Source organism: Oryza sativa, chromosome 4 (genome assembly GCF_034140825.1).
Source record: "Oryza sativa Japonica Group chromosome 4, ASM3414082v1".
Classification (NCBI taxonomy): Eukaryota; Viridiplantae; Streptophyta; class Magnoliopsida; order Poales; family Poaceae; genus Oryza; species Oryza sativa.
In genome coordinates this window covers 21,290,058-21,301,672 of record NC_089038.1, presented here as the reverse complement: position 1 = coordinate 21,301,672, position 11,615 = coordinate 21,290,058, and the positions used below count along the sequence as shown (strand labels likewise).

The following is an 11,615-nucleotide window of genomic DNA, read 5'->3' as shown; positions in this document are numbered from 1 at the left end:
ACAATTCAAGCGGTCTCTATGAACTATCTTGCAAAAGATTCCTTCCAATGGGCACAACTAGCAAATGGGCCATGGAACTATACAACCAAAAAGAAACAAGTCTTAGACACTAGACAATGGTGATTGCTAATATGTAAACTAAACAACAGGTAAAATGAACTTGAATCAAATCAGATAAATATGCAAAAGATGGTTACTTGTACTCAAGTTTTTGTTGAGCACAAGCAATGATACAATTACACATCAAACACACTCACATACACACACAGAGAGAATCACTCTAGCACCTGCTTTATTACCATGTCACAATTAGCTTAGATTTGTGGTAGGCAGACATAGCACATTATACCTGCAGCATAGCACTGCATATATGTAGCAGCAGTAGAGAGAGATGATCACACTGCCAGTTAATCAGTTACAGCAAGCACGCATGATAGATCGATAGATAAATAGATAGATAGATTGATTTTAGGAAGAAGGTGGTAGGCAAGGAATGTATGTAGATCGATGTAGATATGTACTAGTAGTAGTGGTGCGCGCGCACACACACTAGCATGGCTGCATGACAGAAGAGAGGGGGCATGCTGACAAGAATCAAAATTATAAAAGTTCAGAGGCATACTAACAAGAATTATGTCAAAATTATGCTAACTTCAGCCTAAACCTGACATAAATATAACATGAAAATCATGTCAAAATTATAAAAGTATGAACGGGTACCTGGAAAGACAATATCCTTTTGGTCCAAAGGTCATTCTTACATGGTCTGCATTGTTACACAATCGCATCATAAACAAAGTGCAACGTGGCTAAAAAAATGCACCTATTTAAGTGTAGAAGAATTGAATTTCAGAATTGCACAAATTAAGATTATGCTAGTAACAATAGTAATTCAAACTTACCAGCATCGTTCTTAACCATATAAGACGAGTCATAGGCCCTGCACTCATGAAGATCTCCCTATTCTGCACGTCCTTGAATACTCCAAAAGATTTGACCTTTTCTTCATTTGAGAGCTCCTCCATCGATTCCACAACAGTGATGCAGTTCCTTATTGAGCAATCTTCAACCTTGCTTGCCTCATCCCTCTTCTTTGCTTCCTCCTCCCTCTTCTTTGCTTCCTCCTCCTCAGATTGTCTTTTTCTCATCTCCAAGTAACTTTCCATCATATCAACAACATCATTCCTCTTATTCCTCTTCGGTGTCTTTTCTACTCTCTCTCTCTCTCTCTCTCTCAGTAGATTTGGTCTTCTTGACATTCTTTTCTCCATTAGCTCTTGAGGTGATAGTAATGTGGCTTCCCTGATTTTCATGCTCCACTGCATTATCTTCATCTTGAACTTCAGTGGTCTCATCATCATCAGCAACCCAATTTACATCAGGAAAAGAGTCACTTCTCTCAAGATATTCATTCACTTGTATGAGAGTAGCATGTTGGAATGGCTCAATAGAAGTGAAATTCATGTTGCCCTCAGCAGTTTGGCCTATAAAAAAGGTTGCAATTCACTACCCATACAAAAGTTTCAGTATATACCTATTAGGGAAAATACTAGATCCGAGAAGGGAGATGCATAACTAATGGAACATTGATCATACTGCACCAAAAAAGAATGTGTTCACTAGCAAACAGAATCAGCCATTTAAAGCCTCAATCTTAGTAAACATCATGAGCAACCAAATAATTTGGCATTGATTTCCAATATGCGGATATGAGAAATGTCACTATGCATAACTAATCAGCTATGTTACTGTTGTTTCCTAAGAGGACTACATCATACAAAAGGAACATAGTACAGGTGCAGGATATGTGAAGAAGCCAAAGAAAGAAGGTAGCAGTGCCAAACAACGAGAGAAGAAAACAAATAACAAGGTTGGCTGCACTGAACGTAAGCACAAGGAATCAAAGAATTATGGCATCAAGTAAATTTACCATCATAAAGTTCACCCAAGGATTCAAAGAGAGGAAAAGATTTGTTTTTGCTGAACTTCCTTACTTTCTCATTTGACTGCACAAGATACAAAAACAGATAATTATGGCATGAATACAAATAATAGTGATTTGAATGAGGACAAAACAATTATGCTCAAAATATCATACCGTAATTATGTTTGCCCAAACAGCATCATCGGCAACAATCATGCACCGTTGATTATCCCAAGAAGCTCCACTCTGTTTCCTTGCCTCCTTAAGCAACCTATAATCTCGTTTTAACTCCTTCTCCTTATCTTGGATCTGTTGCTTATTCATGGTGACATAGGGATGTCTGTCACGAAATTCTTTGACGACCTTGTTCCATGCTTCACTTGTCCACCCGTTTTGGCACCGGTAATGTGGGTTATTGTGCTCATGAAGTAAATCAACTAAAGCCTTTTCTAGTCCCGGGTTCCATGAAGCTCTTGATTGTTAAGCTATTAGACAAAATTAGATTATAGTAAGTAAAATTTGTAATCATTAATATGAAAGGAAAATACTTCACAAAAAAACAAGTTAGATACTACCTTTTGGAGAAACCTTCTTCTTCTGTATGCTACAGCTCTTTGGTGATGCCTTCTTTTGTAGATGCCTTTGTTGCTGCTGCAATAGGCTTGCTTTCGGAGATAGTCTTCCAAACATCATAACTATATTGCAATATTTTATTGAATGAGAAAATACAAACTACGTTGCTTACTATTAATTTGTCCATATCATAAATGTTGATTGCATAAATAAATACAAATCATGCAAAACCAAAATATTATCTATACTATTCTTGCTAGTTACGAACATAATCTTCCCACATCTTCTTAGCAATCATATCTCTAATATTATTCCCACTGATCATTTTATTGCTAAGAGATGGCACATCATTTTGGTATTCACTGTCACCTTCTGGTAGATCGACAAAATTAGTAGGTTCTATATTATCAGGTTGGTTGTCCAACCAGCCCTCATCACCATTAGGCAACCGGATCATGTTGTGGAACACCGCAGCAGTTGCTGGAATCCGCACTTGGTTCTTTATCCGATGGAAAGTGCCTACTTTCAGGATGGGAAATCGCTTCTTTAGAACCCCTAGAGCTCTCTCTACATGGTTTCTCAGAATGGCATGGCGATGATTGAATAACTCCTTGTAGTCTCTAGGTCGACGATGACCACGTCCAAACTCCTTTAGATGGTACCGAACACCACGATAAGGAGTAATGAAATGTGGTGTGTTGGCATAACCACCATCTACTAGAAAAAATTTACCATTTGGGACTTGAAAGCCACTATTCATTGCTGATCTAAGGACCCAGCATCGGTTGCAGACCCCTCCCAACCACATGAGATAAAAGTGAAATTTAGGTCGAAATCACAAGCAACCATCACATTTTGGCTCAAAGTCCCTTTTCTGTTCCTATAAGGAGTTGCCTTCTCTCCATCTATAGTTATAGAAATGTGAGTGCCATCAATAGCCCCTATGCAATTTTGCAGCAAAAAGGGAAGAAAAGGACAGAATATGCATGAGTTATTTAATTGGAAAAGGAATAGATATTCATTTCTAGTTTGAGTGCCAGATTCACCTTGAAGTAAGGAAAGAAGCGAGGATTTGTTCTAATCTTCCAATGCGTTTGGTCGGCATGAGGAAGCTTGAGAAATCTATAGGTGAGAGCTGGGATTATCTTGAAAATAGACTTAATATGCCAATGAAGTGTAGACCCACTATGCTTGAATTCATACTGTAGATCTTGAAAGCTTGCATTGTGGGCGAGCATGAACATAAATATCCCAAGTTTCTCCTCAATCCTCAAGCCTCTACTATCCTTTAACAACTTTTCCTCTCTAAGATAATTCGCTATTGTCTTGAAAACATGAGGCTCCATGCGGAATGCAACTTTACAATCCATTACATGTCCTTCAAGGATTTCTTGAAGCCGCTCTTTACCGGATAGTCTTGAGATATGTCTAGGTATTTTCTCACTATTTGTCGTACCGCACAGCATATACATCGCAGGAAAAACAAAAAGCATCATATCATCGTCCTCTTCTCTCCTCCTTTTAATTTCATCCGCCATTCTCGAACTGATTTTATCACTAAAAGAGATATAGAATTACTATACTTTAAACTATGTGTGAGAACATAATAATATGCATATGTATTACAATATTATTAAACATGAAATTAGAGGCATTCAAGGTGGCTACATGCATAAATACTTTTAATACTTTCAGCAAATAAACAGATTGCAATGGGAGGAGGGGGATCAATAATGTGTTCAGATTTTGACTAGTTCCAGAAGTACTTTGTGTACTTAGTTTTGTTTAAACCTCAGAGATAGCAACTTTAATAAAGTGAGGATATCCTTCTAGGGTAGGATGTTTACTTGAAAATAACAACCTCCTGTTCACTAGCAAAAAAAAACTGAGACCATCTGCCACCTGAGCAAGATCACATAACATTGTACCTACAATCTCTCTCTCTCTCTCTCCAACTTCAAATTACTTCTGTTACTCTAGTAAATATGCAAGGGCAAGATTAAATGCTTCATATCAGGCAAATGTAAGTACAACTGTATTTAGTTTTTTCTCAAATACCTTGAGTAATATCAACTCCTTCAGCTTTACTTTTGCCAACCCCACACGCCTGTGCCTCTCCTGAAATTTAATTCAGCACAACAGATTATATTTTTGTCATTCAATAGCAATTTATATAGCTTTGTATGGTATGACCTCTAGTAATATATCTGAACACCCAGTTTCCTAAAACTAGTTGTGAACATAGTAGCAGTTCAGAATAGATAAATATGCTAAATTGATTGCTAAGAGTAAAATAGGTATTCGAACAAAAGATGGACAGCTACATTTCTCAAGTTTTAACAAGGGCATTTTGCTAAACAAAAAGCCATGGAAAAAATTACCAAAACTAGAATGTATACTACAGTGTCCACCTGACCACCTCATAGCATGACTTTAAAAAATTTTGTATCTTCTTGCTCATTCAATTGGCATATAGTATTGGTCGTTCAATCTGAAGCTCAAATGACCTTGGCCAAAAGCAAAGTGATGCATTCTAGACAGCAACAACAGAGTGCACTAGTTTTTATTTTTTAGGTGTGCTCCCACTGCATCTACAATAATTCCTGGAGAATCAACAAACCAGGTTTCTCCCTCACAAAAAAAAAAGAAAAGAAAGAAGAGAGCCCATGTTCAGAAATATAGGATCTGCCAATTCAAATATATATTTCCTTGATTACAGAGCAACTGATAGGCAAGATTTGCGCACACACATAGAGATGTGCATGGAATTTTCTGTGGTTTCAGGTTCTACTACTACAAACCACATCACCCCTCCTTCTAAGCAGAACATGACTGATACTTCAATCCATACAGCCACTCAATACATCAACTAGCAACAAATTCATCCACTAGATAAGTCACAAAATCTTTTCTGAGTGGGAAAAGAGGAGATCAAGAATCAGACTTGCTTCTTGGTGTCCGGGCTGTTGCCCTCGACCTTGCCCTCTCCCGCAACCGGTGAATCCGAAGCGAGGAAGGAGAGATGGCGAGCGCCGGCGACTGGCTGGGATGGAGAGCGGGAAGGAGAGCGGTGGCGGCGGCTAAAGCGGGATGGAGACCGGCGGCGGCTGAGGACGGGATGGAGACCGGTGGCGGCTGAAGCTGGATGGAGATCGTCGGCGACCGAGGGCGGGATGGAGAGCGGCAGCGGCTGGAGATATGCTGCTCCTGGATCTCCACCCTAGAGCCGCCTCCCGGACCTCGCGCCGCCTCCAAACCCTAGCGCAGCGAGGAGTCGAGGAGGCCGAGCGCTGCGGCTGGCTTGGAAAAAAAATCGTCTCCGAGGCGATTTTTCTCTCCCCGTGGGATTGGTGTGGATTCGGTGGAGAATTACTCCCACCCCGGCCCAGGCGAACGCATACATGGGCCACGGAAGAAAATTCGACCCGGCCGGGATAGCACACGGGGATTTTGGCCCATTCCCCCCCCCCCCCCCCCCCAAACCCAGCCTAAAAGAACAAGGCCTAAGGCTTTCTCTTTTAAACTATTGTAGTAATCGTCGCTGTCGTACAATGTTTCCACCTCGCCGTCGCTGTTGTACGATGGTTCCACCTCCTCGTCGTCGCTGCTGTTGTCGTACGATGTTTCCGTCCCGCTGTCGTACCATGCTTCCACCTCGTCGTCGCTGTCGTACTCTGTTTCCACCTCGTCATCGTCGTCGCCGCCGCCGCTCTCGTACGCTGTTTCGACCTCGTCGTCGCCGTCGTCGCCGCTGTCGTACCAAAAATGATGAAACCTATCAGTTTTGAAGCAATTACGCATTTTAATTTCTAACTCGCGTGGCTCACATCCAGAACGCGGGCGCATGGAAATTCGAGAGATAGCGGGACAGCGCGTAGGTGTGGGACGCCGCCGCCGCCGCCGAAGCCGTCGTCGTCATGAGCAGCTCGCCGTTCTCGCCGTACTTGGCATGGAACACGGTGACGCGGAGCTCGAACTTGTCGCCGTCGCCGAGGAGCGAGCCGAGGCCGATCAGCTCGAGCCCGGCGCGCGGCGCGCTCTCGACGACGCAGAACTTGCCTCCGCCCCCACCCATGGGCACCAGCTTGGGATCGCCGCCGACCCTCCGCTCCCGCGGCGCGCCGCCCTGCAGGAACGTCAGCGTCTCCTCGCACGCCGTCCACTTCGGCGGCGGCGCGGGGTCGTCGGCGGCGTCAGACAGATGGACGACGTCGCAGGCGACGAGGCGGGGGTGGCCGCCGGCGCCGGAGGAGGATGCGCCGATCCCGACCCACGCGTCCAGGTGGCGGTCGTAGTGCGCCTGGCCCTTGAACGGCAGGCGCCAGCCGCCGCGGCGCGTCCACTCGCCGCCGCGCTCGGTGTCGTAGGAGAAGGTGCCGTCCTCCTCGTCGTCCTCGTCGCCGGGATGGCGGCGGGCGTGGGTCTTCTCGACGGAGACGAAGATGGTGCGGCCGTCGGGGTGCAGCGCGTGCCCCGTGATGCGCCTCCCGCCGGAGAATGGCGGCGGCGAAGTGCTGGTCCGCCACGACCACCGCTCGGTCAATCTGTTGCGGTAGTACTTGTCCTTCTCGTCGTCGTCGTTGTCGTCGCCGGCGCCGCCGTACGACCTTCCACGGCCGCCGCGCGCCGCCGGTTTCTCCTCCTCCTCCTTGGGGTACACCTTCTCCACTTTCTCAAGGTAGGGCATGCCCACGGCGGCGCGGCCCGGCTCCGGCGACCGCTGATCAAACGGATCAGGCAGCAGCAAGTAGAGCCTGGTCCCGGCCTTCACCCTCTCCACTTTCTCAACGTAGGGGTAGGGCGCCATGTCCACGCCGCGTTCTGGCGCCCCTGGCCATGGCGGCCGCCGGCGCGGCGGCTCCGGCGACGGCGACGGCGACGGCGACCGCTCGAACTGAGGCAGCAGCAGGTAGAGCCTGTTCTTCCCGGCGTCCGCCACGGCGTCGTAGCTGGTCACCAGGTGCATGTCGTCCGGGAGATGGTGCGAGACGTCCACCGCCGCCGTCGCCGTGTCGTAGACGAGGATGAGGCGCCGCCGTCGCCGCCGCCGCCGTCGACACGGAACTGATCTGGGCGGCGCTGACCCATGAAGATGATCTTGCTGCCTAGGGCGCTGATGTGCGGCCACGAGCCGAGCGTCCGGAAACCTAGCCGGAGGAGAGGCGCGGGGAGGCGCCGCGGCGGGGAAGGGTCGTCGCCGCCGTCGCCGGAGTTGGCATTGAGATCGAGCTTGTGCAGGCTGTACCCCTCCTTCCAGTCATCCAGCACCAAGTAGAGATGGCCACTAGTGCTTCCGGTGGCCGAGGCGTACGTACGCGATGTCGGAGAGCTCGCGGCGGCGCCGGCGCCGCCGCCGCGTGCATGGCGGCGGAGTAGAGGGCGGACGAGGCGGAGCAGCATGGGTGTACCGGGTAGATCGATTTTGAGAGATGATCAAATTGGGAAATTATACTACCTCCGTCCCAAATTATATGGCGCGCTCTTTTTAAGAAAAATTAAACTTGATAATTTTGTGTAATAATTATACTAACCATATATATGATAAATATTATACATGTTATATCACTAGATTTATATTCTATTTTTGTTAAAAATATAACATGTCATAAGTTAATGGTCAAAATATGTCATTGAAGACTGTATAAAAAATATAGGCTTTATAATTTGGTACAGAGGGAGTATATGATAGCGTTTTTTTTAGAGAAAATTAACCTCCCATTTGTAATCGTGAACCATATGGATCGATATTTGTTTTTTCTTTTTTTTAATCACAAACGGCTCATTAGCATGAGAGACTACTCGCATGATTTTATTTTCCTCTTTTGTTGGCCTTGTATGCAAATTCACCACGAACCATGCAGTCTTGTGATCTTATCCGAACAAACTACCATACTACGAGGGTACGAGAAAATTATGCTAAACCTGCCTAAGTTCAAAACAGGATGTGAGGGCCCTGGTTGGATTTGGTCGTAACTGGTCTGGCCCATCACACTATGCCAAGCCCAACAAAGGCCCGGCCGGTTAGTTGGGCTAGGGGATTACACATGGGCTCCTCTTCCCTTGGGCTGTATGATCAGGAAGATGATTACTGCCGTGCTGCGCCCGAACCCAAAGTCCCAAACTCCCTAATGATATAGTATTGATCCGCCATAAGAGTATCGAAATAAGTCTGTTTTGCTTCCCTCATCTCATACCCCTGGTTGAATAGTATCCCTCAACCGAAAAACCGGGTATAACTCATCCTCCAACTTTCAAAACCATAGCTCATCCTCCAACTCAAAACCATAGCAAATCAACTCCCCAAGTGGTTTTAGAGACGGTTTCGTCCTACGTGACACTTATGCGGCGGGTTGACTTGGTATTTATACCACGTGGCATCAACGTGATGCTTACATGGCACTAAAATTAAAACAAACCTTAAATGGGACCCACATGTCAATGAATAAAATAATAAAAATAAATTTAGGGTCCATGTGTCAGCTACCTTTTCTCCTCTTTAACCTTTCTCTTTCTAAGGTGGATGGTGAATGGCATCAACCGGCAGACGACAGTGGATGGCAGCGGCGGCGAGACAGAGCATGGTAGAGGGCGAGGACAACGGTGGAAGCCGCCGAGTTCGACGGCTAGGTCAGCGGATGAGCTATCCACTGCAAATGGCGTGCAAACACGGCGGCGTCGATCTCGGCAAAGGGAACGACTCCCCATGCTGGCTCAGCACCCTCTCATGTTCACCAGCTCCCTATATCGCTGTCGTTGCCTCCTCTCCTCCGCTCTCCTTCCCAACACCGACCTTGTTCTCCGCCTCCACCTCAATCCCTGCCACAACGATGACGCGCATTTCGTTGCCGGTGACACCGGGGGGGAGGCAAGGAGAGAGGAGAGGAGGCGGCGGCGAGGCTTCCTCACCTCTGCTCTCTCCCTGTTCCCGCCAAGCCACTCTGCCGAGCTCCCGGTTGCTGACACCAACACCGTCGATGCTGCCATCAACCCGCTGTCCTGCTGCTCCCGTCGCTCCGCCGAGTTCTCGCTGCTCCTGCTCTCTCCATCTCAATCGACGTCGAGTATAAAGAGGGAAGAGAGAGGAGCTGAAGAACTGACAAATGTGCCCAAAATTTATTTTTTTATTTAGGTTTGTTTTTATTTTAGTACCACTTGAGCGATATGTCGATGCCACATGGGATAAATACTAAGTCAAACCGTCACGTAAGTGCCACGTAGAACGAAACTGCCTCCGAAATCGCTGAGGGAGTTGATTTGCAACGGTTTTGTAAGTTAGAGGATGGGTTATACCCGGTTTTATGGTTGATGGGTGTGTTTTAACCGGACCCATTTGTAAAGGGAGGCAAAGTAGACTTATTCCTAAGAGCCCCAAAGTTGAGGGAGGCAAGCACGTCGCGACGCCATCGATTCATCTTTTTCATAGAGCCCCAAGCTGTACAGGGGGCTCACTGTGCGGTGTGCAGTTGTGCACAGGAGGAGAGAGGAGGAAGAGGGGAGGGTCAATCAATCGATCGAATCGAGGGGGAACCTGGCAACAACGGCAACGCACAGAGAGAGGGTTTTGACCATTTGGAGGTCGTGTTGGAGGCCACGTGCTCCGGTGGCCGCGCCACCACCCCCCACCCATCGATGCTTCAATTATCGGTGGATTCCTCCTTTGCTGCTGCCGCCACCACGCCCGAGAAAAGGTAGCCGCTTTATCTGTCGCAGCCTTTTGTTTCGCCCAGCCAACACACACCGCCCGGCCGGCCGCCTAGCCCCCGTAGCCCGTCCTTTCCTGCCCTTTTTGCTTCGCATTTTCCGCTTTCTATGGTAACTATTCTATTATAATAAGAGCACCCGCAATAATAAAGTAAGTTGCTCTCTATAAAACATATACATCTCAGCAATAGACTAGATTAATAATAAATCACCTCAATAGCATGTCTACATGGGTATCTATAGCTCTCTTATGCATTGTCTCGTTTTTCTCTATAGACTATCTCTAAGTTAGTAGATAGCTTTGCTCCCTCTCTCCATTTAATATCTTCCAAGTAGGAAAATATGCTGACATGGTTCTCTTGTAGATAGCTTATAGATAACCATTGTGGGTGCCCTAAGAGCAGGTACAATAGCAGGCTATAAGACAGCTACAAACATATTTTAAGAAGATAAATGAGAAGAGAGAAAAACAACGGGTAACATTTATAGCCAGTTGTAGCACAGACTTTAAGACACAATGTGTGTATGATAGGTGGGACTATGTATTAATAGTGTAGTATGTAACTATTGTATAAATGAGCTATTAGATTGGTTATAGATAAATTAGAGCTATTAGTTGGCTATACTATTAAACTTGCTCTAAAAGATTGAAAAAATTTAACAAGAAAGATTAAACCTCAGCTCGTTTGTCTAGGTTACCAACCTCTTCTCCTCGTTTTTTCACGCGCACGCTTTTCAAACTGTTAAACGGTTTGTTTTTTGCAAAATGTTTATATACGAAAGTTGTTTAAAAAAATCACATTGATCTATTTTTGAAAAAAAATTTCCTAAAACTTAATTAATCACGCGTTAAACGCTGCTTCGTTTTACATACTGGGAGCCTAAGGGGTGTTTAGATCAGGGATGTAAAGTTTTAGTGCGTCACATCGGATATTATATAGGTTGTCGCAGGGGTGTTTGGGCACTAATAAAAAAACTAATTATAGAATACGTCAATAAACCTGCGAAACTAATTTATCAAGCCTAATTAATTCGTCATTAGCAAATGTTTACTATAGCACCACATTATTAAATCATGGAGCAATTAGGTTTAAAAGATTTGTCTCGCAAATTAGTCGCAATATGTACCATTAGAGTTAGCCGCATAGAGCCTATATTTAATACTCTATGCAGGCGTTTAATACTATTTTTATTACATGTAGAAGCTGAATTTAAACTTGTATACTATTTGTAAAGTATATCTACATGTTTTTATTATTTTTTCATAACTATTTAGGTCCTGTTTAGTTTGAAAGTTTTTTTTTCCAAACTTCTAACTTTCCATCACATCAAACCTTTCATACCCAAACAACTTTTCTGTCACATAGTTCCAATTTCAAGCAAACTTCCAAACTTTTGATACGCAAAGAAGGTAATA

The 11,615-nt window shown here is 45.3% G+C and overlaps 1 pseudogene; it reads right to left on the bottom strand.

Annotated features, from left to right (window-relative positions):
* Positions 1 to 2,753: 2,753 nt before the first annotated feature.
* LOC136356217 (uncharacterized) lies at positions 2,754 to 4,050 on the bottom strand (annotated as a pseudogene).
* Positions 4,051 to 11,615: the final 7,565 nt, after the last annotated feature.